The sequence below is a fragment of the Styela clava genome, chromosome 15, assembly GCF_964204865.1.
Source record: "Styela clava chromosome 15, kaStyClav1.hap1.2, whole genome shotgun sequence".
Classification (NCBI taxonomy): Eukaryota; Metazoa; Chordata; class Ascidiacea; order Stolidobranchia; family Styelidae; genus Styela; species Styela clava.
Genome location: NC_135264.1, coordinates 7,956,141 through 7,975,850, shown reverse-complemented (window position 1 = coordinate 7,975,850; position 19,710 = coordinate 7,956,141). Strand labels below are relative to the sequence as shown.

At 46.6% G+C, this 19,710-nt stretch overlaps 65 non-coding genes and 33 pseudogenes across 65 annotated transcripts; all 98 read left to right on the top strand.

Annotated features, from left to right (window-relative positions):
• The first annotated feature begins 67 nt into the window (after positions 1-67).
• On the top strand, positions 68-186 carry LOC144413884 (5S ribosomal RNA). Its single transcript, XR_013469775.1, has one exon. It is a non-coding gene; the product is annotated as a 5S ribosomal RNA (ribosomal RNA).
• Positions 187-267: 81 nt separating this feature from the next.
• Positions 268-386, top strand: LOC144413882 (5S ribosomal RNA). Its single transcript, XR_013469773.1, has one exon. It is a non-coding gene; the product is annotated as a 5S ribosomal RNA (ribosomal RNA).
• An 81-nt stretch (positions 387-467) lies between these two features.
• Positions 468-586, top strand: LOC144417426 (5S ribosomal RNA). Its single transcript, XR_013473319.1, has one exon. It is a non-coding gene; the product is annotated as a 5S ribosomal RNA (ribosomal RNA).
• An 81-nt stretch (positions 587-667) lies between these two features.
• On the top strand, positions 668-785 carry LOC144412867 (5S ribosomal RNA; annotated as a pseudogene).
• An 81-nt stretch (positions 786-866) lies between these two features.
• LOC144412633 (5S ribosomal RNA) lies at positions 867-985 on the top strand (annotated as a pseudogene).
• An 81-nt stretch (positions 986-1,066) lies between these two features.
• Positions 1,067-1,185, top strand: LOC144413881 (5S ribosomal RNA). Its single transcript, XR_013469772.1, has one exon. It is a non-coding gene; the product is annotated as a 5S ribosomal RNA (ribosomal RNA).
• An 85-nt stretch (positions 1,186-1,270) lies between these two features.
• Positions 1,271-1,389, top strand: LOC144417791 (5S ribosomal RNA; annotated as a pseudogene).
• Positions 1,390-1,470: 81 nt separating this feature from the next.
• Positions 1,471-1,589, top strand: LOC144413880 (5S ribosomal RNA). Its single transcript, XR_013469771.1, has one exon. It is a non-coding gene; the product is annotated as a 5S ribosomal RNA (ribosomal RNA).
• An 81-nt stretch (positions 1,590-1,670) lies between these two features.
• Positions 1,671-1,789, top strand: LOC144417225 (5S ribosomal RNA). Its single transcript, XR_013473118.1, has one exon. It is a non-coding gene; the product is annotated as a 5S ribosomal RNA (ribosomal RNA).
• An 81-nt stretch (positions 1,790-1,870) lies between these two features.
• On the top strand, positions 1,871-1,989 carry LOC144417820 (5S ribosomal RNA; annotated as a pseudogene).
• Positions 1,990-2,070: 81 nt separating this feature from the next.
• LOC144413879 (5S ribosomal RNA) lies at positions 2,071-2,189 on the top strand. The gene has a single exon (XR_013469770.1). It is a non-coding gene; the product is annotated as a 5S ribosomal RNA (ribosomal RNA).
• An 81-nt stretch (positions 2,190-2,270) lies between these two features.
• Positions 2,271-2,389, top strand: LOC144416197 (5S ribosomal RNA). Its single transcript, XR_013472091.1, has one exon. It is a non-coding gene; the product is annotated as a 5S ribosomal RNA (ribosomal RNA).
• Positions 2,390-2,470: 81 nt separating this feature from the next.
• On the top strand, positions 2,471-2,588 carry LOC144412252 (5S ribosomal RNA; annotated as a pseudogene).
• Positions 2,589-2,669: 81 nt separating this feature from the next.
• LOC144416431 (5S ribosomal RNA) lies at positions 2,670-2,788 on the top strand. The gene has a single exon (XR_013472324.1). It is a non-coding gene; the product is annotated as a 5S ribosomal RNA (ribosomal RNA).
• Positions 2,789-2,869: 81 nt separating this feature from the next.
• LOC144414525 (5S ribosomal RNA) lies at positions 2,870-2,988 on the top strand. Its single transcript, XR_013470415.1, has one exon. It is a non-coding gene; the product is annotated as a 5S ribosomal RNA (ribosomal RNA).
• An 81-nt stretch (positions 2,989-3,069) lies between these two features.
• LOC144412689 (5S ribosomal RNA) lies at positions 3,070-3,178 on the top strand (annotated as a pseudogene).
• Positions 3,179-3,259: 81 nt separating this feature from the next.
• LOC144412081 (5S ribosomal RNA) lies at positions 3,260-3,378 on the top strand (annotated as a pseudogene).
• Positions 3,379-3,459: 81 nt separating this feature from the next.
• On the top strand, positions 3,460-3,578 carry LOC144413717 (5S ribosomal RNA). The gene has a single exon (XR_013469608.1). It is a non-coding gene; the product is annotated as a 5S ribosomal RNA (ribosomal RNA).
• Positions 3,579-3,659: 81 nt separating this feature from the next.
• On the top strand, positions 3,660-3,778 carry LOC144413878 (5S ribosomal RNA). The gene has a single exon (XR_013469769.1). It is a non-coding gene; the product is annotated as a 5S ribosomal RNA (ribosomal RNA).
• An 81-nt stretch (positions 3,779-3,859) lies between these two features.
• LOC144417798 (5S ribosomal RNA) lies at positions 3,860-3,978 on the top strand (annotated as a pseudogene).
• Positions 3,979-4,059: 81 nt separating this feature from the next.
• On the top strand, positions 4,060-4,178 carry LOC144413951 (5S ribosomal RNA). The gene has a single exon (XR_013469841.1). It is a non-coding gene; the product is annotated as a 5S ribosomal RNA (ribosomal RNA).
• Positions 4,179-4,259: 81 nt separating this feature from the next.
• On the top strand, positions 4,260-4,378 carry LOC144416647 (5S ribosomal RNA). The gene has a single exon (XR_013472540.1). It is a non-coding gene; the product is annotated as a 5S ribosomal RNA (ribosomal RNA).
• Positions 4,379-4,459: 81 nt separating this feature from the next.
• LOC144412522 (5S ribosomal RNA) lies at positions 4,460-4,578 on the top strand (annotated as a pseudogene).
• Positions 4,579-4,659: 81 nt separating this feature from the next.
• Positions 4,660-4,778, top strand: LOC144414815 (5S ribosomal RNA). Its single transcript, XR_013470705.1, has one exon. It is a non-coding gene; the product is annotated as a 5S ribosomal RNA (ribosomal RNA).
• An 81-nt stretch (positions 4,779-4,859) lies between these two features.
• Positions 4,860-4,968, top strand: LOC144412449 (5S ribosomal RNA; annotated as a pseudogene).
• An 81-nt stretch (positions 4,969-5,049) lies between these two features.
• LOC144412080 (5S ribosomal RNA) lies at positions 5,050-5,168 on the top strand (annotated as a pseudogene).
• An 81-nt stretch (positions 5,169-5,249) lies between these two features.
• LOC144414603 (5S ribosomal RNA) lies at positions 5,250-5,368 on the top strand. The gene has a single exon (XR_013470492.1). It is a non-coding gene; the product is annotated as a 5S ribosomal RNA (ribosomal RNA).
• Positions 5,369-5,449: 81 nt separating this feature from the next.
• LOC144416094 (5S ribosomal RNA) lies at positions 5,450-5,568 on the top strand. The gene has a single exon (XR_013471988.1). It is a non-coding gene; the product is annotated as a 5S ribosomal RNA (ribosomal RNA).
• Positions 5,569-5,649: 81 nt separating this feature from the next.
• On the top strand, positions 5,650-5,768 carry LOC144413877 (5S ribosomal RNA). The gene has a single exon (XR_013469768.1). It is a non-coding gene; the product is annotated as a 5S ribosomal RNA (ribosomal RNA).
• Positions 5,769-5,849: 81 nt separating this feature from the next.
• Positions 5,850-5,968, top strand: LOC144416960 (5S ribosomal RNA). The gene has a single exon (XR_013472852.1). It is a non-coding gene; the product is annotated as a 5S ribosomal RNA (ribosomal RNA).
• Positions 5,969-6,049: 81 nt separating this feature from the next.
• LOC144412703 (5S ribosomal RNA) lies at positions 6,050-6,167 on the top strand (annotated as a pseudogene).
• Positions 6,168-6,248: 81 nt separating this feature from the next.
• On the top strand, positions 6,249-6,367 carry LOC144416429 (5S ribosomal RNA). Its single transcript, XR_013472322.1, has one exon. It is a non-coding gene; the product is annotated as a 5S ribosomal RNA (ribosomal RNA).
• An 81-nt stretch (positions 6,368-6,448) lies between these two features.
• Positions 6,449-6,567, top strand: LOC144417904 (5S ribosomal RNA; annotated as a pseudogene).
• Positions 6,568-6,648: 81 nt separating this feature from the next.
• Positions 6,649-6,767, top strand: LOC144414804 (5S ribosomal RNA). The gene has a single exon (XR_013470694.1). It is a non-coding gene; the product is annotated as a 5S ribosomal RNA (ribosomal RNA).
• An 81-nt stretch (positions 6,768-6,848) lies between these two features.
• Positions 6,849-6,967, top strand: LOC144413066 (5S ribosomal RNA; annotated as a pseudogene).
• An 81-nt stretch (positions 6,968-7,048) lies between these two features.
• Positions 7,049-7,157, top strand: LOC144412688 (5S ribosomal RNA; annotated as a pseudogene).
• An 81-nt stretch (positions 7,158-7,238) lies between these two features.
• On the top strand, positions 7,239-7,357 carry LOC144412079 (5S ribosomal RNA; annotated as a pseudogene).
• Positions 7,358-7,438: 81 nt separating this feature from the next.
• On the top strand, positions 7,439-7,557 carry LOC144413706 (5S ribosomal RNA). The gene has a single exon (XR_013469597.1). It is a non-coding gene; the product is annotated as a 5S ribosomal RNA (ribosomal RNA).
• Positions 7,558-7,638: 81 nt separating this feature from the next.
• Positions 7,639-7,757, top strand: LOC144413876 (5S ribosomal RNA). Its single transcript, XR_013469767.1, has one exon. It is a non-coding gene; the product is annotated as a 5S ribosomal RNA (ribosomal RNA).
• Positions 7,758-7,838: 81 nt separating this feature from the next.
• On the top strand, positions 7,839-7,957 carry LOC144413875 (5S ribosomal RNA). Its single transcript, XR_013469766.1, has one exon. It is a non-coding gene; the product is annotated as a 5S ribosomal RNA (ribosomal RNA).
• An 81-nt stretch (positions 7,958-8,038) lies between these two features.
• Positions 8,039-8,157, top strand: LOC144417425 (5S ribosomal RNA). Its single transcript, XR_013473318.1, has one exon. It is a non-coding gene; the product is annotated as a 5S ribosomal RNA (ribosomal RNA).
• An 81-nt stretch (positions 8,158-8,238) lies between these two features.
• On the top strand, positions 8,239-8,356 carry LOC144412878 (5S ribosomal RNA; annotated as a pseudogene).
• An 81-nt stretch (positions 8,357-8,437) lies between these two features.
• LOC144412632 (5S ribosomal RNA) lies at positions 8,438-8,556 on the top strand (annotated as a pseudogene).
• An 81-nt stretch (positions 8,557-8,637) lies between these two features.
• On the top strand, positions 8,638-8,756 carry LOC144413874 (5S ribosomal RNA). The gene has a single exon (XR_013469765.1). It is a non-coding gene; the product is annotated as a 5S ribosomal RNA (ribosomal RNA).
• Positions 8,757-8,841: 85 nt separating this feature from the next.
• On the top strand, positions 8,842-8,960 carry LOC144417790 (5S ribosomal RNA; annotated as a pseudogene).
• An 81-nt stretch (positions 8,961-9,041) lies between these two features.
• Positions 9,042-9,160, top strand: LOC144413873 (5S ribosomal RNA). Its single transcript, XR_013469764.1, has one exon. It is a non-coding gene; the product is annotated as a 5S ribosomal RNA (ribosomal RNA).
• An 81-nt stretch (positions 9,161-9,241) lies between these two features.
• Positions 9,242-9,360, top strand: LOC144417224 (5S ribosomal RNA). The gene has a single exon (XR_013473117.1). It is a non-coding gene; the product is annotated as a 5S ribosomal RNA (ribosomal RNA).
• An 81-nt stretch (positions 9,361-9,441) lies between these two features.
• On the top strand, positions 9,442-9,560 carry LOC144417699 (5S ribosomal RNA; annotated as a pseudogene).
• Positions 9,561-9,641: 81 nt separating this feature from the next.
• LOC144413871 (5S ribosomal RNA) lies at positions 9,642-9,760 on the top strand. The gene has a single exon (XR_013469762.1). It is a non-coding gene; the product is annotated as a 5S ribosomal RNA (ribosomal RNA).
• Positions 9,761-9,841: 81 nt separating this feature from the next.
• On the top strand, positions 9,842-9,960 carry LOC144416196 (5S ribosomal RNA). The gene has a single exon (XR_013472090.1). It is a non-coding gene; the product is annotated as a 5S ribosomal RNA (ribosomal RNA).
• Positions 9,961-10,041: 81 nt separating this feature from the next.
• On the top strand, positions 10,042-10,159 carry LOC144412251 (5S ribosomal RNA; annotated as a pseudogene).
• Positions 10,160-10,240: 81 nt separating this feature from the next.
• On the top strand, positions 10,241-10,359 carry LOC144416428 (5S ribosomal RNA). Its single transcript, XR_013472321.1, has one exon. It is a non-coding gene; the product is annotated as a 5S ribosomal RNA (ribosomal RNA).
• An 81-nt stretch (positions 10,360-10,440) lies between these two features.
• Positions 10,441-10,559, top strand: LOC144414791 (5S ribosomal RNA). Its single transcript, XR_013470682.1, has one exon. It is a non-coding gene; the product is annotated as a 5S ribosomal RNA (ribosomal RNA).
• Positions 10,560-10,640: 81 nt separating this feature from the next.
• LOC144412687 (5S ribosomal RNA) lies at positions 10,641-10,749 on the top strand (annotated as a pseudogene).
• Positions 10,750-10,830: 81 nt separating this feature from the next.
• Positions 10,831-10,949, top strand: LOC144412078 (5S ribosomal RNA; annotated as a pseudogene).
• Positions 10,950-11,030: 81 nt separating this feature from the next.
• Positions 11,031-11,149, top strand: LOC144413695 (5S ribosomal RNA). The gene has a single exon (XR_013469586.1). It is a non-coding gene; the product is annotated as a 5S ribosomal RNA (ribosomal RNA).
• An 81-nt stretch (positions 11,150-11,230) lies between these two features.
• On the top strand, positions 11,231-11,349 carry LOC144413870 (5S ribosomal RNA). The gene has a single exon (XR_013469761.1). It is a non-coding gene; the product is annotated as a 5S ribosomal RNA (ribosomal RNA).
• Positions 11,350-11,430: 81 nt separating this feature from the next.
• LOC144417797 (5S ribosomal RNA) lies at positions 11,431-11,549 on the top strand (annotated as a pseudogene).
• Positions 11,550-11,630: 81 nt separating this feature from the next.
• Positions 11,631-11,749, top strand: LOC144415915 (5S ribosomal RNA). The gene has a single exon (XR_013471809.1). It is a non-coding gene; the product is annotated as a 5S ribosomal RNA (ribosomal RNA).
• Positions 11,750-11,830: 81 nt separating this feature from the next.
• Positions 11,831-11,949, top strand: LOC144416646 (5S ribosomal RNA). Its single transcript, XR_013472539.1, has one exon. It is a non-coding gene; the product is annotated as a 5S ribosomal RNA (ribosomal RNA).
• An 81-nt stretch (positions 11,950-12,030) lies between these two features.
• Positions 12,031-12,149, top strand: LOC144412521 (5S ribosomal RNA; annotated as a pseudogene).
• An 81-nt stretch (positions 12,150-12,230) lies between these two features.
• Positions 12,231-12,349, top strand: LOC144414780 (5S ribosomal RNA). The gene has a single exon (XR_013470671.1). It is a non-coding gene; the product is annotated as a 5S ribosomal RNA (ribosomal RNA).
• An 81-nt stretch (positions 12,350-12,430) lies between these two features.
• LOC144412448 (5S ribosomal RNA) lies at positions 12,431-12,539 on the top strand (annotated as a pseudogene).
• An 81-nt stretch (positions 12,540-12,620) lies between these two features.
• On the top strand, positions 12,621-12,739 carry LOC144412493 (5S ribosomal RNA; annotated as a pseudogene).
• Positions 12,740-12,820: 81 nt separating this feature from the next.
• LOC144414528 (5S ribosomal RNA) lies at positions 12,821-12,939 on the top strand. Its single transcript, XR_013470418.1, has one exon. It is a non-coding gene; the product is annotated as a 5S ribosomal RNA (ribosomal RNA).
• Positions 12,940-13,020: 81 nt separating this feature from the next.
• LOC144413869 (5S ribosomal RNA) lies at positions 13,021-13,139 on the top strand. The gene has a single exon (XR_013469760.1). It is a non-coding gene; the product is annotated as a 5S ribosomal RNA (ribosomal RNA).
• Positions 13,140-13,220: 81 nt separating this feature from the next.
• LOC144413868 (5S ribosomal RNA) lies at positions 13,221-13,339 on the top strand. The gene has a single exon (XR_013469759.1). It is a non-coding gene; the product is annotated as a 5S ribosomal RNA (ribosomal RNA).
• Positions 13,340-13,420: 81 nt separating this feature from the next.
• On the top strand, positions 13,421-13,539 carry LOC144416194 (5S ribosomal RNA). The gene has a single exon (XR_013472088.1). It is a non-coding gene; the product is annotated as a 5S ribosomal RNA (ribosomal RNA).
• An 81-nt stretch (positions 13,540-13,620) lies between these two features.
• On the top strand, positions 13,621-13,738 carry LOC144412880 (5S ribosomal RNA; annotated as a pseudogene).
• An 81-nt stretch (positions 13,739-13,819) lies between these two features.
• LOC144416427 (5S ribosomal RNA) lies at positions 13,820-13,938 on the top strand. The gene has a single exon (XR_013472320.1). It is a non-coding gene; the product is annotated as a 5S ribosomal RNA (ribosomal RNA).
• Positions 13,939-14,019: 81 nt separating this feature from the next.
• LOC144417903 (5S ribosomal RNA) lies at positions 14,020-14,138 on the top strand (annotated as a pseudogene).
• An 81-nt stretch (positions 14,139-14,219) lies between these two features.
• LOC144414769 (5S ribosomal RNA) lies at positions 14,220-14,338 on the top strand. Its single transcript, XR_013470659.1, has one exon. It is a non-coding gene; the product is annotated as a 5S ribosomal RNA (ribosomal RNA).
• Positions 14,339-14,419: 81 nt separating this feature from the next.
• LOC144413065 (5S ribosomal RNA) lies at positions 14,420-14,538 on the top strand (annotated as a pseudogene).
• Positions 14,539-14,619: 81 nt separating this feature from the next.
• Positions 14,620-14,738, top strand: LOC144415515 (5S ribosomal RNA). Its single transcript, XR_013471406.1, has one exon. It is a non-coding gene; the product is annotated as a 5S ribosomal RNA (ribosomal RNA).
• Positions 14,739-14,819: 81 nt separating this feature from the next.
• On the top strand, positions 14,820-14,938 carry LOC144415472 (5S ribosomal RNA). The gene has a single exon (XR_013471364.1). It is a non-coding gene; the product is annotated as a 5S ribosomal RNA (ribosomal RNA).
• Positions 14,939-15,019: 81 nt separating this feature from the next.
• Positions 15,020-15,138, top strand: LOC144414714 (5S ribosomal RNA). The gene has a single exon (XR_013470603.1). It is a non-coding gene; the product is annotated as a 5S ribosomal RNA (ribosomal RNA).
• Positions 15,139-15,219: 81 nt separating this feature from the next.
• On the top strand, positions 15,220-15,338 carry LOC144413867 (5S ribosomal RNA). Its single transcript, XR_013469758.1, has one exon. It is a non-coding gene; the product is annotated as a 5S ribosomal RNA (ribosomal RNA).
• Positions 15,339-15,419: 81 nt separating this feature from the next.
• LOC144415084 (5S ribosomal RNA) lies at positions 15,420-15,538 on the top strand. Its single transcript, XR_013470976.1, has one exon. It is a non-coding gene; the product is annotated as a 5S ribosomal RNA (ribosomal RNA).
• An 81-nt stretch (positions 15,539-15,619) lies between these two features.
• Positions 15,620-15,738, top strand: LOC144415083 (5S ribosomal RNA). Its single transcript, XR_013470975.1, has one exon. It is a non-coding gene; the product is annotated as a 5S ribosomal RNA (ribosomal RNA).
• Positions 15,739-15,819: 81 nt separating this feature from the next.
• Positions 15,820-15,938, top strand: LOC144417125 (5S ribosomal RNA). The gene has a single exon (XR_013473018.1). It is a non-coding gene; the product is annotated as a 5S ribosomal RNA (ribosomal RNA).
• An 81-nt stretch (positions 15,939-16,019) lies between these two features.
• Positions 16,020-16,138, top strand: LOC144415116 (5S ribosomal RNA). The gene has a single exon (XR_013471008.1). It is a non-coding gene; the product is annotated as a 5S ribosomal RNA (ribosomal RNA).
• Positions 16,139-16,219: 81 nt separating this feature from the next.
• LOC144416103 (5S ribosomal RNA) lies at positions 16,220-16,338 on the top strand. Its single transcript, XR_013471997.1, has one exon. It is a non-coding gene; the product is annotated as a 5S ribosomal RNA (ribosomal RNA).
• An 81-nt stretch (positions 16,339-16,419) lies between these two features.
• On the top strand, positions 16,420-16,538 carry LOC144413866 (5S ribosomal RNA). The gene has a single exon (XR_013469757.1). It is a non-coding gene; the product is annotated as a 5S ribosomal RNA (ribosomal RNA).
• An 85-nt stretch (positions 16,539-16,623) lies between these two features.
• Positions 16,624-16,742, top strand: LOC144416671 (5S ribosomal RNA). Its single transcript, XR_013472564.1, has one exon. It is a non-coding gene; the product is annotated as a 5S ribosomal RNA (ribosomal RNA).
• An 81-nt stretch (positions 16,743-16,823) lies between these two features.
• Positions 16,824-16,942, top strand: LOC144415082 (5S ribosomal RNA). The gene has a single exon (XR_013470974.1). It is a non-coding gene; the product is annotated as a 5S ribosomal RNA (ribosomal RNA).
• An 80-nt stretch (positions 16,943-17,022) lies between these two features.
• On the top strand, positions 17,023-17,141 carry LOC144412141 (5S ribosomal RNA; annotated as a pseudogene).
• Positions 17,142-17,222: 81 nt separating this feature from the next.
• Positions 17,223-17,341, top strand: LOC144416744 (5S ribosomal RNA). Its single transcript, XR_013472637.1, has one exon. It is a non-coding gene; the product is annotated as a 5S ribosomal RNA (ribosomal RNA).
• A 200-nt stretch (positions 17,342-17,541) lies between these two features.
• On the top strand, positions 17,542-17,660 carry LOC144414940 (5S ribosomal RNA). The gene has a single exon (XR_013470832.1). It is a non-coding gene; the product is annotated as a 5S ribosomal RNA (ribosomal RNA).
• An 81-nt stretch (positions 17,661-17,741) lies between these two features.
• Positions 17,742-17,860, top strand: LOC144416869 (5S ribosomal RNA). Its single transcript, XR_013472762.1, has one exon. It is a non-coding gene; the product is annotated as a 5S ribosomal RNA (ribosomal RNA).
• An 81-nt stretch (positions 17,861-17,941) lies between these two features.
• On the top strand, positions 17,942-18,060 carry LOC144416885 (5S ribosomal RNA). Its single transcript, XR_013472778.1, has one exon. It is a non-coding gene; the product is annotated as a 5S ribosomal RNA (ribosomal RNA).
• An 81-nt stretch (positions 18,061-18,141) lies between these two features.
• LOC144413865 (5S ribosomal RNA) lies at positions 18,142-18,260 on the top strand. The gene has a single exon (XR_013469756.1). It is a non-coding gene; the product is annotated as a 5S ribosomal RNA (ribosomal RNA).
• Positions 18,261-18,341: 81 nt separating this feature from the next.
• Positions 18,342-18,460, top strand: LOC144413864 (5S ribosomal RNA). The gene has a single exon (XR_013469755.1). It is a non-coding gene; the product is annotated as a 5S ribosomal RNA (ribosomal RNA).
• An 81-nt stretch (positions 18,461-18,541) lies between these two features.
• Positions 18,542-18,660, top strand: LOC144416224 (5S ribosomal RNA). Its single transcript, XR_013472118.1, has one exon. It is a non-coding gene; the product is annotated as a 5S ribosomal RNA (ribosomal RNA).
• An 81-nt stretch (positions 18,661-18,741) lies between these two features.
• Positions 18,742-18,860, top strand: LOC144413863 (5S ribosomal RNA). The gene has a single exon (XR_013469754.1). It is a non-coding gene; the product is annotated as a 5S ribosomal RNA (ribosomal RNA).
• Positions 18,861-18,941: 81 nt separating this feature from the next.
• On the top strand, positions 18,942-19,050 carry LOC144412272 (5S ribosomal RNA; annotated as a pseudogene).
• Positions 19,051-19,131: 81 nt separating this feature from the next.
• Positions 19,132-19,250, top strand: LOC144415905 (5S ribosomal RNA). Its single transcript, XR_013471799.1, has one exon. It is a non-coding gene; the product is annotated as a 5S ribosomal RNA (ribosomal RNA).
• Positions 19,251-19,331: 81 nt separating this feature from the next.
• LOC144411933 (5S ribosomal RNA) lies at positions 19,332-19,449 on the top strand (annotated as a pseudogene).
• Positions 19,450-19,530: 81 nt separating this feature from the next.
• On the top strand, positions 19,531-19,649 carry LOC144416245 (5S ribosomal RNA). Its single transcript, XR_013472138.1, has one exon. It is a non-coding gene; the product is annotated as a 5S ribosomal RNA (ribosomal RNA).
• Positions 19,650-19,710: the final 61 nt, after the last annotated feature.

Sequence of the window (19,710 nt, the reverse complement as noted above, 5' to 3'; positions counted from 1 at the left end):
CATTCGATTTTGCTCTGTTTTCCAACAACTGCGAAATACAAATAGCCGAATAGACTACTACTTTATCGCCTACAACCATACCACGTTGAATGCACCCGATCTCGTTCGATCTCGGAAGTTAAGCAATGTCGGGCTCGGTTAGTACTTGCATGGGTGACCGGCTGGGAATACCGAGTGTCGTAGGCTTTTCGTCGCCGTTTCATTCGATTTTGCTCTGTTTTCCAACAACTGCGAAATACAAATAGCCGAATAGACTACTACTTTATCGCCTACAACCATACCACGTTGAATGCACCCGATCTCGTTCGATCTCGGAAGTTAAGCAATGTCGGGCTCGGTTAGTACTTGCATGGGTGACCGGCTGGGAATACCGAGTGTCGTAGGCTTTTCGTCGCCGTTTCATTCGATTTTGCTCTGTTTTCCAACAACTGCGAAATACAAATAGCCGAATAGACTACTACTTTATCGCGTACAACCATACCACGTTGAATGCACCCGATCTCGTTTGATCTCGGAAGTTAAGCAATGTCGGTCTCGGTTAGTACTTGCATGGGTGACCGGCTGGGAATACCGAGTGTCGTAGGCTTTTCGTCGCCGTTTCGTTCGATTTTGCTCTGCTTTCCAACAACTGCGAAATACAAATAGCCGAATAGACTACTACTTTATCGCCTACAACCATACCACGTTGAATGCACCCGACCTCGTCGATCTCTGAAGTTAAGCAATGTCGGTTTCGGTTAGTACTTGCATGGGTGACCGGCTGGGAATACCGAGTGTCGTAGGCTTTTTGTCGCCGTTTCACTCGATTTTGCTCTGTTTTCCAACAACTGCGAAATACAAATAGCCGAATACACTACTACTTTATCGCCTACCACCATACTACGTTGAATGCACCCGTTATCGTTCGATCTCGGAAGTTAAGCAATGTCGGGCTCGGTTAGTACTTGCATGGGTGACCGGCTGGGAATACCGAATGTCGTAGGCTTTTCGTCGCCGTTTCATTCGATTTTGCTCTGTTTTCCAACAACTGCGAAATACAAATAGCCGAATAGACTACTACTTTATCGCCTACAACCATACCACGTTGAATGCACCCGATCTCGTTCGATCTCGGAAGTTAAGCAATGTCGGGCTCGGTTAGTACTTGCATGGGTGACCGGCTGGGAATACCGAGTGTCGTAGGCTTTTTTTTCGTCGCCGTTCCATTCGTTTTTTCTCTGTTTTCTAACAACTGCAAAATACAAATAACAGAACAGACTACTACTTTATCGACTACAACCATACCACGTTGAATGCACCCGATCTCGTTCGATCTCGGAAGTTAAGCAATGTCGGGCTCGGTTAGTACTTGCATGAGTGACCGGCTGGGAATACCGAGTATCGTAGGCTTTTCGTCGCCGTTTCATTCGATGATGCTCTGTTTTCCAACAACTGCGAAATACAAATAGCCGAATAGACTACTACTTTATCGCCTACAACCATACCACGTTGAATGCACCCGATCTCGTTCGATCTCGGAAGTTAAGCAATGTCGGGCTCGGTTAGTACTTGCATGGGTGACCGGCTGGGAATACCGAGTGTCGTAGGCTTTTCGTCGCCGTTTCATTCGATTTTGCTCTGTTTTTCAACAACTGCGAAATACAAATAGCCGAATAGACTACTACTTTATCGCCTACAACCATACCACGTTGAATGCACCCGATCTCGTTCGATCTCGGAAGTTAAGCAATGTCGGGCTCGGTTAGTACTTGCATGAGTGACCGGCTGGGAATACCGAGTATCGTAGGCTTTTCGTCGCCGTTTCATTCGATGATGCTCTGTTTTCCAACAACTGCGAAATACAAATAGCCGAATAGACTACTACTTTATCGCCTACAAACATACCACGTTGAATGCACCCGATCTCGTTCGATCTCGGAAGTTAAGCAATGTCGGGCTCGGTTAGTACTTGCATGGGTGACAGGCTGGGAATACCGAGTGTCGTAGGCTTTTTGTCGCCGTTTCATTCGATTTTGCTCTGTTTTCCAACAACTGCGAAATACAAATAGCCGAATAGACTACTACTTTATCGCCTACAACCATACCACGTTGAATGCACCCGATCTCGTTCGATCTCGGAAGTTAAGCAATGTCGGGCTCGGTTAGTACTTGCATGGGTGACCGGCTGGGAATACCGAGTGTCGTAGGCTTTTCGTCGCCGTTTCATTCGATTTTGCTCTGTTTTCCAACAACTGCGAAATACAAATAGCCGAATAGACTACTACTTTATCGCGTACAACCATACCACGTTGAATGCACCCGATCTCGTTTGATCTCGGAAGTTAAGCAATGTCGGGCTCGGTTAGTACTTGCATGGGTGACCGGCTGGGAATACCGAGTGTCGTAGGCTTTTCGTCGCCGTTTCGTTCGATTTTGCTCTGCTTTCCAACAACTGCGAAATACAAATAGCCGAATAGACTACTACTTTATCGCCTACAACCATACCACGTTGAATGCACCCGATCTCGTCGATCTCTGAAGTTAAGCAATGTCGGGTTCGGTTAGTACTTGCATGGGTGACCGGCTGGGAATACCGAGTGTCGTAAGCTTTTCGTCGTCGTTTCATTCGATTTTGCTGTGTTTTCTAACAACTGCGAAATACAAATAGCCGAATAGACTACTACTTCATCGCCTACAACCATACCACGTTGAATGCTCCCGATCTTGTTCGATCTCGGAAGTTAAGCAATGTCGGGCTTGGTTAGTACTTGCATGGGTGACCGGCTGGGAATACCGAGTGTCGTAGGCTTTTCGTCGCCGTTTCGTTCGATTTTGCTCTGTTTTCCAACAACTGCGAAATACAAATAGCCGAATAGACTACTACTTTATCGCCTACAACCATACCACGTTGAATGCACCCGATCTCGTTCGATCTCGGAAGTTAAGCAATGTCGGGCTCGGTTAGTACTTGCATGGGTGACCTGCTGGGAGTACCGAGTGTCGTAGGCTTTTCGTCGCCGTTTCATTCGATTTTGCTCTGTTTTTCAACAACTGCGAAATACAAATAGCCGAATAGACTACTACTTTATCGCCTACAACCATACCACGTTGAATGCACTCGATCTCGGAAGTTAAGCAATGTCGGACTCGGTTAGTACTTGCATGGGTGACCGGCTGGGAATACCGAGTGTCGTAGGCTTTTTGTCGCCGTTTCATTCGATTTTGCTCTGTTTTCCAACAACTGCGAAATACAAATACCCGAATAGACTACTACTTTATCGCCTACAACCATACCACGTTGAATGCACCCGTTATCGTTCGATCTCGGAAGTTAAGCAATGTCAGGCTCGGTTAGTACTTGCATGGGTGACCGGCTGGGAATACCGAGTGTCGTAGGCTTTTCGTCGCCGTTTCATTCGATTTTGCTCTGTTTTCCAACAACTGCGAAATACAAATAGCCGAATAGACTACTACTTTATCGCCTACAACCATACCACGTTGAATGCACCCGATCTCGTTCGAACTCGGAAGTTAAGCAATGTCGGGCTCGGTTAGTACTTGCATGGGTGACCGGCTGGGAATACCGAGTGTCGTAGGCTTTTCGTCGCCGTTTCATTCGATTTTGCTCTGTTTTCCAACAACTGCGAAATACAAATAGCCGAATAGACTACTACTTTATCGCCTACAACCATACCACGTTGAATGCACCCGATCTCGTTCGATCTCGGAAGTTAAGCAATGTCGGGCTCGGTTAGTACTTGCATGGGTGACCGGCTGGGAATACCGAGTGTCGTAGGCTTTTCGTCGCCGTTTCATTCGATTTTGCTCTGTTTTCCAACAACTGCGAAATACAAATAGCCGAATAGACTACTACTTTATCGCCTACAACCATACCAAGTTGAATGCACCCGATCTCGTTCGATCTCGGAAGTTAAGCAATGTCGGGCTCGGTTAGTACTTGCATGGGTGACAGGCTGGGAATACCGAGTGTCGTAGGCTTTTTGTCGCCGTTTCATTCGATTTTGCTCTGTTTTCCAACAACTGCGAAATACAAATAGCCGAATAGACTACTACTTTATCGCCTACAACCATACCACGTTGAATGCACCCGATCTCGTTCGATCTCGGAAGTTAAGCAATGTCGGGCTCGGTTAGTACTTGAATGGGTGACCGGCTGGGAATACCGAGTGTCGTAGGCTTTTCGTCGCCGTTTCATTCGATATTGCTCTGTTTTTCAACAACTGCGAAATACAAATAGCTGAATAGACTACTACTTTATCGCCTACAACCATACCACGTTGAATGCACCCGGTCTCGTTTGATCTCGGAAGTTAATCAATGTTGGGCTCGGTTAGTACTTGCATGGGTGACCGGCTGGGAATACCGAGTGTCGTAGGCTTTTTGTCGCCGTTTCACTCGATTTTGCTCTGTTTTCCAACAACTGCGAAATACAAATAGCCGAATACACTACTACTTTATCGCCTACAACCATACTACGTTGAATGCACCCGTTATCGTTCGATCTCGGAAGTTAAGCAATGTCGGGCTCGGTTAGTACTTGCATGGGTGACCGGCTGGGAATACCGAATGTCGTAGGCTTTTCGTCGCCGTTTCATTCGATTTTGCTCTGTTTTCCAACAACTGCGAAATACAAATAGCCGAATTGACTACTACTTTATCGCCTACAACCATACCACGTTGAATGCACCCGATCTCGTTCGATCTCGGAAGTTAAGCAATGTCGGGCTCGGTTAGTACTTGCATGGGTGACCTGCTGGGAATACCGAGTGTCGTAGGCTTTTCGTCGCCGTTTCATTCGATTTTGCTCTGTTTTTCAACAACTGCGAAATACAAATAGCCGAATAGACTACTACTTTATCGCCTACAACCATACCACGTTGAACGCACTCGATCTCGGAAGTTAAGCAATGTCGGGCTCGGTTAGTACTTGCATGGGTGACCGGCTGGGAATACCGAGTGTCGTAGGCTTTTTGTCGCCGTTTCATTCGATTTTGCTCTGTTTTCATACAACTGCGAAATACAAATACCCGAATAGACTACAACTTTATCGCCTACAACCATACCACGTTGAATGCACCCGTTATCGTTCGATCTCGGAAGTTAAGCAATGTCAGGCTCGGTTAGTACTTGCATGGGTGACCGGCTGGGAATACCGAGTGTCGTAGGCTTTTCGTCGCCGTTTCATTCGATTTTGCTCTGTTTTCCAACAACTGCGAAATACAAATAGCCGAATAGACTACTACTTTATCGCCAACAACCATACCACGTTGAATGCACCCGATCTCGTTCGAACTCGGAAGTTAAGCAATGTCGGGCTCGGTTAGTACTTGCATGGGTGACCGGCTGGGAATACCGAGTGTCGTAGGCTTTTCGTCGCCGTTTCATTCGATTTTGCTCTGTTTTCCAACAACTGCGAAATACAAATAGCCGAATAAACTACTACTTTATCGCCTACAACCATACCACGTTGAATGCAGCCGATCTCGTTCGATCTCGGAAGTTAAGCAATGTCGGGCTCGGTTAGTACTTGCATGGGTGACCGGCTGGGAATACCGAGTGTCGTAGGCTTTTCGTCGCCGTTTCATTCGATTTTGCTCTGTTTTCCAACAACTGCGAAATACAAATAGCCGAATAGACTACTACTTTATCGCCTACAACCATACCACGTTGAATGCACCCGATCTCGTTCGATCTCGGAAGTTAAGCAATGTCGGGCTCGGTTAGTACTTGCATGGGTGACCGGCTGGGAATACCGAGTGTCGTAGGCTTTTCGTCGCCGTTTCATTCGATTTTGCTCTGTTTTCCAACAACTGCGAAATACAAATAGCCGAATAGACTACTACTTTATCGCGTACAACCATACCACGTTGAATGCACCCGATCTCGTTTGATCTCGGAAGTTAAGCAATGTCGGGCTCGGTTAGTACTTGCATGGGTGACCGGCTGGGAATACCGAGTGTCGTGGGCTTTTCGTCGCCGTTTCGTTCGATTTTGCTCTGCTTTCCAACAACTGCGAAATACAAATAGCCGAATAGACTACTACTTTATCGCCTACAACCATACCACGTTGAATGCACCCGATCTCGTCGATCTCTGAAGTTAAGCAATGTCGGGTTCGGTTAGTACTTGCATGGGTGACCGGCTGGGAATACCGAGTGTCGTTAGCTTTTCGTCGTCGTTTCATTCGATTTTGCTGTGTTTTCTAACAACTGCGAAATACAAATAGCCGAATAGACTACTACTTCATCGCCTACAACCATACCACGTTGAATGCTCCCGATCTTGTTCGATCTCGGAAGTTAAGCAATGTCGGGCTTGGTTAGTACTTGCATGGGTGACCGGCTGGGAATACCGAGTGTCGTAGGCTTTTCGTCGCCGTTTCATTCGATTTTGCTCTGTTTTCTAACAACTGCGAAATACAAATAGCCGAATAGACTACTACTTTATCGCCTACAACCATACCACGTTGAATGCACCCGTTATCGTTCGATCTCGGAAGTTAAGCAATGTCGGGCTCGGTTAGTACTTGCATGGGTGACCGGCTGGGAATACCGAGTGTCGTAGGCTTTTCGTCGCCGTTTCATTCGATTTTGCTCTGTTTTCCAACAACTGCGAAATACAAATAGCCGAATAGACTACTACTCTATCGCCTACAACCATACCACGTTGAATGCACCCGATCTCGTTCGATCTCGGAAGTTAAGCAATGTCGGGCTCGGTTAGTACTTGCATGGGTGACCTGCTGGGAATACCGAGTGTCGTAGGCTTTTCGTCGCCGTTTCATTCGATTTTGCTCTGTTTTCCAACAACTGCGAAATACAGATAGCCGAATAGACTACTACTTTATCGCTTACAACCATACCACGTTGAATGCACCCGTTATCGTTCGATCTCGGAAGTTAAGCAATGTCAGGCTCGGTTAGTACTTGCAATGGTGACCGGCTGGGAATACCGAGTGTCGTAGGCTTTTCGTCGCCGTTTCATTCGATTTTGCTCTGTTTTTCAACAACTGCAAAATACAAATAGCCGAATAGACTACTACTTTATCGCCTACAACCATACCACGTTGAATGCACTCGATCTCGGAAGTTAAGCAATGTCGGACTCGGTTAGTACTTGCATGGGTGACCGGCTGGGAATACCGAGTGTCGTAGGCTTTTTGTCGCCGTTTCATTCGATTTTGCTCTGTTTTCCAACAACTGCGAAATACAAATACCCGAATAGACTACTACTTTATCGCCTACAACCATACCACGTTGAATGCACCCGTTATCGTTCGATCTCGGAAGTTAAGCAATGTCAGGCTCGGTTAGTACTTGCATGGGTGACCGGCTGGGAATACCGAGTGTCGTAGGCTTTTCGTCGCCGTTTCATTCGATTTTGCTCTGTTTTCCAACAACTGCGAAATACAAATAGCCGAATAGACTACTACTTTATCGCCTACAACCATACCACGTTGAATGCACCCGATCTCGTTCGAACTCGGAAGTTAAGCAATGTCGGGCTCGGTTAGTACTTGCATGGGTGACCGGCTGGGAATACCGAGTGTCGTAGGCTTTTCGTCGCCGTTTCATTCGATTTTGCTCTGTTTTCCAACAACTGCGAAATACAAATAGCCGAATAGACTACTACTTTATCGCCTACAACCATACCACGTTGAATGCACCCGATCTCGTTCGATCTCGGAAGTTAAGCAATGTCGGGCTCGGTTAGTACTTGCATGGGTGACCGGCTGGGAATACCGAGTGTCGTAGGCTTTTCGTCGCCGTTTCATTCGATTTTGCTCTGTTTTCCAACAACTGCGAAATACAAATAGCCGAATAGACTACTACTTTATCGCCTACAACCATACCACGTTGAATGCACCCGATCTCGTTCGATCTCGGAAGTTAAGCAATGTCGGGCTCGGTTAGTACTTGCATGGGTGACCGGCTGGGAATACCGAGTGTCGTAGGCTTTTCGTCGCCGTTTCATTCGATTTTGCTCTGTTTTCCAACAACTGCGAAATACAAATAGCCGAATAGACTACTACTTTATCGCGTACAACCATACCACGTTGAATGCACCCGATCTCGTTTGATCTCGGAAGTTAAGCAATGTCGGTCTCGGTTAGTACTTGCATGGGTGACCGGCTGGGAATACCGAGTGTCGTAGGCTTTTCGTCGCCGTTTCGTTCGATTTTGCTCTGCTTTCCAACAACTGCGAAATACAAATAGCCGAATAGACTACTACTTTATCGCCTACAACCATACCACGTTGAATGCACCCGACCTCGTCGATCTCTGAAGTTAAGCAATGTCGGTTTCGGTTAGTACTTGCATGGGTGACCGGCTGGGAATTCCGAGTGTCGTAGGCTTTTTGTCGCCGTTTCACTCGATTTTGCTCTGTTTTCCAACAACTGCGAAATACAAATAGCCGAATACACTACTACTTTATCGCCTACCACCATACTACGTTGAATGCACCCGTTATCGTTCGATCTCGGAAGTTAAGCAATGTCGGGCTCGGTTAGTACTTGCATGGGTGACCGGCTGGGAATACCGAATGTCGTAGGCTTTTCGTCGCCGTTTCATTCGATTTTGCTCTGTTTTCCAACAACTGCGAAATACAAATAGCCGAATAGACTACTACTTTATCGCCTACAACCATACCACGTTGAATGCACCCGATCTCGTTCGATCTCGGAAGTTAAGCAATGTCGGGCTCGGTTAGTACTTGCATGGGTGACCGGCTGGGAATACCGAGTGTCGTAGGCTTTTTTTTCGTCGCCGTTCCATTCGTTTTTTCTCTGTTTTCTAACAACTGCAAAATACAAATAACAGAACAGACTACTACTTTATCGACTACAACCATACCACGTTGAATGCACCCGATCTCGTTCGATCTCGGAAGTTAAGCAATGTCGGGCTCGGTTAGTACTTGCATGAGTGACCGGCTGGGAATACCGAGTATCGTAGGCTTTTCGTCGCCGTTTCATTCGATGATGCTCTGTTTTCCAACAACTGCGAAATACAAATAGCCGAATAGACTACTACTTTATCGCCTACAACCATACCACGTTGAATGCACCCGATCTCGTTCGATCTCGGAAGTTAAGCAATGTCGGGCTCGGTTAGTACTTGCATGGGTGACCGGCTGGGAATACCGAGTGTCGTAGGCTTTTCGTCGCCGTTTCATTCGATTTTGCTCTGTTTTTCAACAACTGCGAAATACAAATAGCCGAATAGACTACTACTTTATCGCCTACAACCATACCACGTTGAATGCACCCGATCTCGTTCGATCTCGGAAGTTAAGCAATGTCGGGCTCGGTTAGTACTTGCATGAGTGACCGGCTGGGAATACCGAGTATCGTAGGCTTTTCGTCGCCGTTTCATTCGATGATGCTCTGTTTTCCAACAACTGCGAAATACAAATAGCCGAATAGACTACTACTTTATCGCCTACAAACATACCACGTTGAAAGCACCCGATCTCGTTCGATCTCGGAAGTTAAGCAATGTCGGGCTCGGTTAGTACTTGCATGGGTGACAGGCTGGGAATACCGAGTGTCGTAGGCTTTTTGTCGCCGTTTCATTCGATTTTGCTCTGTTTTCCAACAACTGCGAAATACAAATAGCCGAATAGACTACTACTTTATCGCCTACAACCATACCACGTTGAATGCACCCGATCTCGTTCGATCTCGGAAGTTAAGCAATGTCGGGCTCGGTTAGTACTTGCATGGGTGACCGGCTGGGAATACCGAGTGTCGTAGGCTTTTCGTCGCCGTTTCATTCGATTTTGCTCTGTTTTCCAACAACTGCGAAATACAAATAGCCGAATAGACTACTACTTTATCGCGTACAACCATACCACGTTGAATGCACCCGATCTCGTTTGATCTCGGAAGTTAAGCAATGTCGGGCTCGGTTAGTACTTGCATGGGTGACCGGCTGGGAATACCGAGTGTCGTAGGCTTTTCGTCGCCGTTTCGTTCGATTTTGCTCTGCTTTCCAACAACTGCGAAATACAAATAGCCGAATAGACTACTACTTTATCGCCTACAACCATACCACGTTGAATGCACCCGATCTCGTCGATCTCTGAAGTTAAGCAATGTCGGGTTCGGTTAGTACTTGCATGGGTGACCGGCTGGGAATACCGAGTGTCGTAAGCTTTTCGTCGTCGTTTCATTCGATTTTGCTGTGTTTTCTAACAACTGCGAAATACAAATAGCCGAATAGACTACTACTTCATCGCCTACAACCATACCACGTTGAATGCTCCCGATCTTGTTCGATCTCGGAAGTTAAGCAATGTCGGGCTTGGTTAGTACTTGCATGGGTGACCGGCTGGGAATACCGAGTGTCGTAGGCTTTTCGTCGCCGTTTCGTTCGATTTTGCTCTGTTTTCCAACAACTGCGAAATACAAATAGCCGAATAGACTACTACTTTATCGCCTACAACCATACCACGTTGAATGCACCCGATCTCGTTCGATCTCGGAAGTTAAGCAATGTCGGGCTCGGTTAGTACTTGCATGGGTGACCTGCTGGGAATACCGAGTGTCGTAGGCTTTTCGTCGCCGTTTCATTCGATTTTGCTCTGTTTTTCAACAACTGCGAAATACAAATAGCCGAATAGACTACTACTTTATCGCCTACAACCATACCACGTTGAATGCACTCGATCTCGGAAGTTAAGCAATGTCGGACTCGGTTAGTACTTGCATGGGTGACCGGCTGGGAATACCGAGTGTCGTAGGCTTTTTGTCGCCGTTTCATTCGATTTTGCTCTGTTTTCCAACAACTGCGAAATACAAATACCCGAATAGACTACTACTTTATCGCCTACAACCATACCACGTTGAATGCACCCGTTATCGTTCGATCTCGGAAGTTAAGCAATGTCAGGCTCGGTTAGTACTTGCATGGGTGACCGGCTGGGAATACCGAGTGTCGTAGGCTTTTCGTCGCCGTTTCATTCGATTTTGCTCTGTTTTCCAACAACTGCGAAATACAAATAGCCGAATAGACTACTACTTTATCGCCTACAACCATACCACGTTGAATGCACCCGATCTCGTTCGAACTCGGAAGTTAAGCAATGTCGGGCTCGGTTAGTACTTGCATGGGTGACCGGCTGGGAATACCGAGTGTCGTAGGCTTTTCGTCGCCGTTTCATTCGATTTTGCTCTGTTTTCCAACAACTGCGAAATACAAATAGCCGAATAGACTACTACTTTATCGCCTACAACCATACCACGTTGAATGCACCCGATCTCGTTCGATCTCGGAAGTTAAGCAATGTCGGGCTCGGTTAGTACTTGCATGGGTGACCGGCTGGGAATACCGAGTGTCGTAGGCTTTTCGTCGCCGTTTCATTCGATTTTGCTCTGTTTTCCAACAACTGCGAAATACAAATAGCCGAATAGACTACTACTTTATCGCCTACAACCATACCAAGTTGAATGCACCCGATCTCGTTCGATCTCGGAAGTTAAGCAATGTCGGGCTCGGTTAGTACTTGCATGGGTGACAGGCTGGGAATACCGAGTGTCGTAGGCTTTTTGTCGCCGTTTCATTCGATTTTGCTCTGTTTTCCAACAACTGCGAAATACAAATAGCCGAATAGACTACTACTTTATCGCCTACAACCATAGCACGTTGAATGCACCCGATCTCGTTCGATCTCGGAAGTTAAGCAATGTCGGGCTCGGTTAGTACTTGAATGGGTGACCGGCTGGGAATACCGAGTGTCGTAGGCTTTTCGTCGCCGTTTCATTCGATATTGCTCTGTTTTCCAACAACTGCGAAATACAAATAGCTGAATAGACTACTACTTTATCGCCTACAACCATACCACGTTGAATGCACCCGGTCTCGTTTGATCTCGGAAGTTAATCAATGTTGGGCTCGGTTAGTACTTGCATGGGTGACCGGCTGGGAATACCGAGTGTCGTAGGCTTTTTGTCGCCGTTTCACTCGATTTTGCTCTGTTTTCCAACAACTGCGAAATACAAATAGCCGAATACACTACTACTTTATCGCCTACAACCATACTACGTTGAATGCACCCGTTATCGTTCGATCTCGGAAGTTAAGCAATGTCGGGCTCGGTTAGTACTTGCATGGGTGACCGGCTGGGAATACCGAATGTCGTAGGCTTTTCGTCGCCGTTTCATTCGATTTTGCTCTGTTTTCCAACAACTGCGAAATACAAATAGCCGAATTGACTACTACTTTATCGCCTACAACCATACCACGTTGAATGCACCCGATCTCGTTCGATCTCGGAAGTTAAGCAATGTCGGGCTCGGTTAGTACTTGCATGGGTGACCTGCTGGGAATACCGAGTGTCGTAGGCTTTTCGTCGCCGTTTCATTCGATTTTGCTCTGTTTTTCAACAACTGCGAAATACAAATAGCCGAATAGACTACTACTTTATCGCCTACAACCATACCACGTTGAACGCACTCGATCTCGGAAGTTAAGCAATGTCGGGCTCGGTTAGTACTTGCATGGGTGACCGGCTGGGAATACCGAGTGTCGTAGGCTTTTTGTCGCCGTTTCATTCGATTTTGCTCTGTTTTCATACAACTGCGAAATACAAATACCCGAATAGACTACAACTTTATCGCCTACAACCATACCACGTTGAATGCACCCGTTATCGTTCGATCTCGAAAGTTAAGCAATGTCAGGCTCGGTTAGTACTTGCATGGGTGACCGGCTGGGAATACCGAGTGTCGTAGGCTTTTCGTCGCCGTTTCATTCGATTTTGCTCTGTTTTCCAACAACTGCGAAATACAAATAGCCGAATAGACTACTACTTTATCGCCAACAACCATACCACGTTGAATGCACCCGATCTCGTTCGAACTCGGAAGTTAAGCAATGTCGGGCTCGGTTAGTACTTGCATGGGTGACCAGCTGGGAATACCGAGTGTCGTAGGCTTTTCGTCGCCGTTTCATTCGATTTTGCTCTGTTTTCCAACAACTGCGAAATACAAATAGCCGAATAAACTACTACTTTATCGCCTACAACCATACCACGTTGAATGCACCCGATCTCGTTCGATCTCGGAAGTTAAGCAATGTCGGGCTCGGTTAGTACTTGCATGGGTGACCGGCTGGGAATACCGAGTGTCGTAGGCTTTTCGTCGCCGTTTCATTCGATTTTGCTCTGTTTTCCAACAACTGCGAAATACAAATAGCCGAATAGACTACTACTTTATCGCCTACAACCATACCACGTTGAATGCACCCGATCTCGTTCGATCTCGGAAGTTAAGCAATGTCGGGCTCGGTTAGTACTTGCATGGGTGACCGGCTGGGAATACCGAGTGTCGTAGGCTTTTCGTCGCCGTTTCATTCGATTTTGCTCTGTTTTCCAACAACTGCGAAATACAAATAGCCGAATAGACTACTACTTTATCGCGTACAACCATACCACGTTGAATGCACCCGATCTCGTTTGATCTCGGAAGTTAAGCAATGTCGGGCTCGGTTAGTACTTGCATGGGTGACCGGCTGGGAATACCGAGTGTCGTAGGCTTTTCGTCGCCGTTTCGTTCGATTTTGCTCTGCTTTCCAACAACTGCGAAATACAAATAGCCGAATAGACTACTACTTTATCGCCTACAACCATACCACGTTGAATGCACCCGATCTCGTCGATCTCTGAAGTTAAGCAATGTCGGGTTCGGTTAGTACTTGCATGGGTGACCGGCTGGGAGTACCGAGTGTCGTTAGCTTTTCGTCGTCGTTTCATTCGATTTTGCTGTGTTTTCTAACAACTGCGAAATACAAATAGCCGAATAGACTACTACTTCATCGCCTACAACCATACCACGTTGAATGCTCCCGATCTTGTTCGATCTCGGAAGTTAAGCAATGTCGGGCTTGGTTAGTACTTGCATGGGTGACCGGCTGGGAATACCGAGTGTCGTAGGCTTTTCGTCGCCGTTTCATTCGATTTTGCTCTGTTTTCTAACAACTGCGAAATACAAATAGCCGAATAGACTACTACTTTATCGCCTACAACCATACCACGTTGAATGCACCCGTTATCGTTCGATCTCGGAAGTTAAGCAATGTCGGGCTCGGTTAGTACTTGCATGGGTGACCGGCTGGGAATACCGAGTGTCGTAGGCTTTTCGTCGCCGTTTCATTCGATTTTGCTCTGTTTTCCAACAACTGCGAAATACAAATAGCCGAATAGACTACTACTCTATCGCCTACAACCATACCACGTTGAATGCACCCGATCTCGTTCGATCTCGGAAGTTAAGCAATGTCGGGCTCGGTTAGTACTTGCATGGGTGACCTGCTGGGAATACCGAGTGTCGTAGGCTTTTCGTCGCCGTTTCATTCGATTTTGCTCTGTTTTCCAACAACTGCGAAATACAGATAGCCGAATAGACTACTACTTTATCGCTTACAACCATACCACGTTGAATGCACCCGTTATCGTTCGATCTCGGAAGTTAAGCAATGTCAGGCTCGGTTAGTACTTGCAATGGTGACCGGCTGGGAATACCGAGTGTCGTAGGCTTTTCGTCGCCGTTTCATTCGATTTTGCTCTGTTTTCCAACAACTGCGAAATACAAATAGCCGAATAGACTACTACTTTATCGCCTACAACCATACCACGTTGAATGCACCCGATCTCGTTCGATCTCGGAAGTTAAGCAATGTCGGGCTGGGTTAGTACCTGCATGGGTGACCGGCTGGGAATACCGAGTGTCGTAGGCTTTTCGTCGCCGTTTCATTCGATTTTGCTCTGTTTTCCAACAACTGCGAAATACAAATAGCCGAATAGACTACTACTTTATCGCCTACAACCATACCACGTCGAATGCACCCGATCTCGTTCGATCTCGGAAGTTAAGCAATGTCGGGCTCGGTTAGTACTTGCATGGGTGACCGGCTGGGAATACCGAGTGTCGTAGGCTTTTCGTCGCCGCTTCATTCGATTTTGCTCTGTTTTCCAACAACTGCAAAATACAAATAGCCGAATAGACTACTACTTTATCGCTTACAACCATACCACGTTGAATGCACCCGATCTCGTTCGATCTCGGAAGTTAAGCAATGTCGGGCTCGGTTAGTACTTGCATGGGTGACCGGCTGGGAATACCGAGTGTCGTAGGCTTTTCGTCGCCGCTTCATTCGATTTTGCTCTGTTTACCAACAACTGCAAAATACAAATAGCCGAATAGACTACTACTTTATCGCCTACAACCATACCACGTTGAATGCACCCGATCTCGTTCGATCTCGGAAGTTAAGCAATGTCGGGCTCGGTTAGTACTTGCATGGGTGACCGGCTGGGAATACCGAGTGTCGTAGGCTTTTCGTCGCCGTTTCATTCGATTTTGCTCTGTTTTCCAACAACTGCGAAATACAAATAGCCGAATAGACTACTACTTTATCGCCTACAACCATACCACGTTGAATGCACCCGATCTCGTTCGATCTCGGAAGTTAAGCAATGTCGGGCTCGGTTAGTACTTGCATGGGTGACCGGCTGGGAATACCGAGTATCGTAGGCTTTTCGTCGCCGTTTCATTCGATTTTGCTCTGTTTTCCAACAACTGCGAAATACAAATAGCCGAATAGACTACTACTTTATCGCCTACAACCATACCACGTTGAATGCACCCGATCTCGTTCGATCTCGGAAGTTAAGCAATGTCGGGCTCGGTTAGTACTTGCATGGGTGACCGGCTGGGAATACCGAGTATCGTAGGCTTTTCGTCGCCGTTTCATTCGATTTTGCTCTGTTTTCCAACAACTGCGAAATACAAATAGCCGAATAGACTACTACTTTATCGCCTACAACCATACCACGTTGAATGCACCCGATCTCGTTTGATCTCGGAAGTTAAGCAATGTCGGGCTCGGTTAGTACTTGCATGGGTGACAGGCTGGGAATACCGAGTGTCGTAGGCTTTTTGTCGCCGTTTCATTCGATTTTGCTCTGTTTTCCAACAACTGCGAAATACAAATAGCCGAATAGACTACTATTTTATCGCCTACAACCATACCACGTTGAATGCACCCGGTCTCGTTCGATCTCGGAAGTTAAGCAATGTCGGGCTCGGTTAGTACTTGCATGGGTGACCGGCTGGGAATACCGAGTGTCGTAGGCTTTTTGTCGCCGTTTCACTCGATTTTGCTCTGTTTTCCAACAACTGCGAAATACAAATAGCCGAATAGACTACTACTTTATCGCTTACAACCATACCACGTTGAATGCACCCGATCTCGTTCGATCTCGGAAGTTAAGCAATGTCGGGCTCGGTTAGTACTTGCATGGGTGACCGGCTTGGAATACCGAGTGTCGTAGGCTTTTCGTCGCCGTTTCATTCGATTTTGCTCTGTTTTCCAACAACTGCGAAATACAAATAGCCGAATAGACTACTACTTTATTGCCTACAACCATACCACGTTGAATGCACCCGATCTCGTTCGATCTCGGAAGTTAAGCAATGTCGGGCTCGGTTAGTACTTGCATGGGTGACCGGCTGGGAATACCGAGTGTCGTAGGCTTTTTTTTCGTCGCCGTTCCATTCGTTTTTTCTCTGTTTTCTAACAACTGCAAAATACAAATAGCAGAACAAACTACTACTTTATCGACTACAACCATACCACGTTGAATGCACCCGATCTCGTTCGATCTCGGAAGTTAAGCAATGTCGGGCTCGGTTAGTACTTGCATGGGTGACCGGCTGGGAATACCGAGTATCGTAGGCTTTTCGTCGCCGTTTCATTCGATTTTGCTCTGTTTTCCAACAACTGCGAAATACAAATAGCCGAATAGACTACTACTTTATCGCCTACAACCATACCACGTTGAATGCACCCGATCTCGTTCGATCTCGGAAGTTAAGCAATGTCGGGCTCGGTTAGTACTTGCATGGGTGACCGGCTGGGAATACCGAGTATCGTAGGCTTTCGTCGCCGTTTCATTCGATTTTGCTCTGTTTTCCAACAACTGCGAAATACAAATAGCCGAATAGACTACTACTTTAACGCCTACAACCATACCACGTTGAATGCACCCGATCTTGTTCGATCTCGGAAGTTAAGCAATGTCTGGCTCGGTTAGTACTTGCATGGTTGACCGGCTGGGAATACCGAGTGTCGTAAGCTTTTCGTCGCCGTTTCATTCGATTTTGCTCTGTTTTCCAACAACTGCGAAATACAAATAGCCGAATAGACTACTACTTTATCGCCTACAACCATACCACGTTGAATGCACCCGATCTCGTTCGATCTCGGAAGTTAAGCAATGTCGGGCTCGGTTAGCACTTGCATGGGTGACCGGCTGGGAATACCGAGTGTCGTAGGCTTTTCGTCGCCGTTTCATTCGATTTTGCTCTGTTTTCCAACAACTGCGAAATACAAATAGCCGAATAGACTACTACTTTATCGCCTACAACCATACCACGTTGAATGCACCCGATCTCGTCGATCTCGGAAGTTAAGCAAAGTCGGGTTCGGTTAGTACTTGCATTCAAATACAAATAGCAGAACAGACTACTACTTTATCGACTACAACCATACCACGTTGAATGCACCCGATCTCGTTCGATCTCGGAAGTTAAGCAATGTCGGGCTCGGTTAGTACTTGCATGGGTGACCTGCTGGGAATACCGAGTGTCGTAGGCTTTTCGTCGCCGTTTCATTCGATTTTGCTCTGTTTTCCAACAACTGCAAAATACAATTAGCCGAATAGACTACTACTTTATTGCCTACAACCATACCGCGTTGAATGCACTCGATCTCGTTCGATCTCGGAAGTTAAGCAATGTCGGGCTCAGTTAGTACTTGCATGGGTGACCGGCTGGGAATACCGAGTGTCGTAGGCTTTTCGTCGCCGTTTCATTCGATTTTGCTCTGTTTTCCAACAACTGCGAAATACAAATAGCCGAATAGACTACTACTTTATCGCCCACAACCATACCACGTTGAATGCACCCGATTTCGTTCGATCTCGGAAGTTAAGCAATGTCGGGCTCGGTTAGTACTTGCATGGGTGACCGGCTGGGAATACCGAGTGTCGTAGGCTTTTCGTCGCCGTTTCATTCGATTTTGCTCTGTTTTTCAACAACTGCAAAATACAAATAGCCGAATAGACTACTTCTTTATCGCCTACAACCATACCACGTTGAATGCACCCGATCTCGTTCGATCTCGGAAGTTAAGCAATGTCGGGCTCGGTTAGTACTTGCATGGGTGACCGGCTGGGAATACCGAGTGTCGTAGGCTTTTTGTCGCCGTTTCATTCGATTTTGCTCTGTTTTCCAACAACTGCGAAATACAAATAGCCGAATAGACTACTACTTTATCGCCTACAACCATACCACGTTGAATGCACCCGATCTCGTTCGATCTCGGAAGTTAAGCAATGTCGGGCTCGGTTAGTACTTGCATGGGTGACCGGCTGGGAATACCGAGTGTCGTAGGCTTTTCGTCGCCGTTTCATTCGATTTTGCTCTGTTTTACAACAATTGCGAAATACAAATAGCCGAATAGACTACTACTTTATCGCCTACAACCATACCACGTTGAATGCACCCGATCTCGTTCGATCTCGGAAGTTAAGCAATGTCGGGCTCGGTTAGTAATTGCATGGGTGACCGGCTGGGAATACCGAGTGTCGTAGGCTTTTTGTCGCCGTTTCATTCGATTTTGCTCTGTTTTCCAACAATTGCGAAATACAAATAGCCGAATAGACTACTACTTTATCGCCTACAACCATACCACGTTGAATGCACCCGATCTCGTTCGATCTCGGAAGTTAAGCAATGTCGGGCTCGGTTAGTACTTGCATGGGTGACCGGCTGGGAATACCGAGTGTCGTAGGCTTTTCGTCGCCGTTTCATTCGATTTTGCTCTGTTTTCCAACAACTGCGAAATACAAATAGCCGAATAGACTACTACTTTATCGCCTACAACCATACCACGTTGAATGCACTCGATCTCGGAAGTTAAGCAATGTCGGGCTCGGTTAGTACTTGTATGGGTGACCAGCTGGGAATACCGAGTGTCGTAGGCTTTTTGTCGCCGTTTCATCCGATTTTGCTCTGTTTTCCAACAACTGCAAAATACAAATAGCCGAATAGACTTCTACTTTATCGCCTACAACCATACCACGTTGAATGCACCCGATCTCGTTCGATCTCGGAAGTTAAGCAATGTCGGGCTCGGTTAGTACTTGCTTGTGTGACCGGCTGGGAATACCGAGTGTTGTAGGCTTTTCGTCGCCGTTTCATTCGATTTTGCTCTGTTTTCCAACAACTGCGAAATACAAATAGACGAATAGACTTCTAATTTATCGCCTACAACCATACCACGTTGAATGCACCCGATCTCGTCGATCTCGGAAGTTAAGCAATGTCGGGTTCGGTTAGTACTTGCATGGGTGACCGGCTTGGAATACCGAGTGTCGTAAGCTTTTCGTCGTCGTTTCATTCGATTTTGCTGTGTTTTCTAACAACTGCGAAATACAAATAGCCGAATAGACTACTACTTTATCGCCTACAACCATACCACGTTGAATGCACCCGATCTTGTTCGATCTCGGAAGTTAAACAATGTCGGGCTTGGTTAGTACTTGCATGGGTGACCGGCTGGGAATACCGAGTGTCGTAGGCTTTTCGTCGCCGTTTCAATCGATTTTGCTCTGTTTTCTAACAACTGCGAAATACAAATAGCC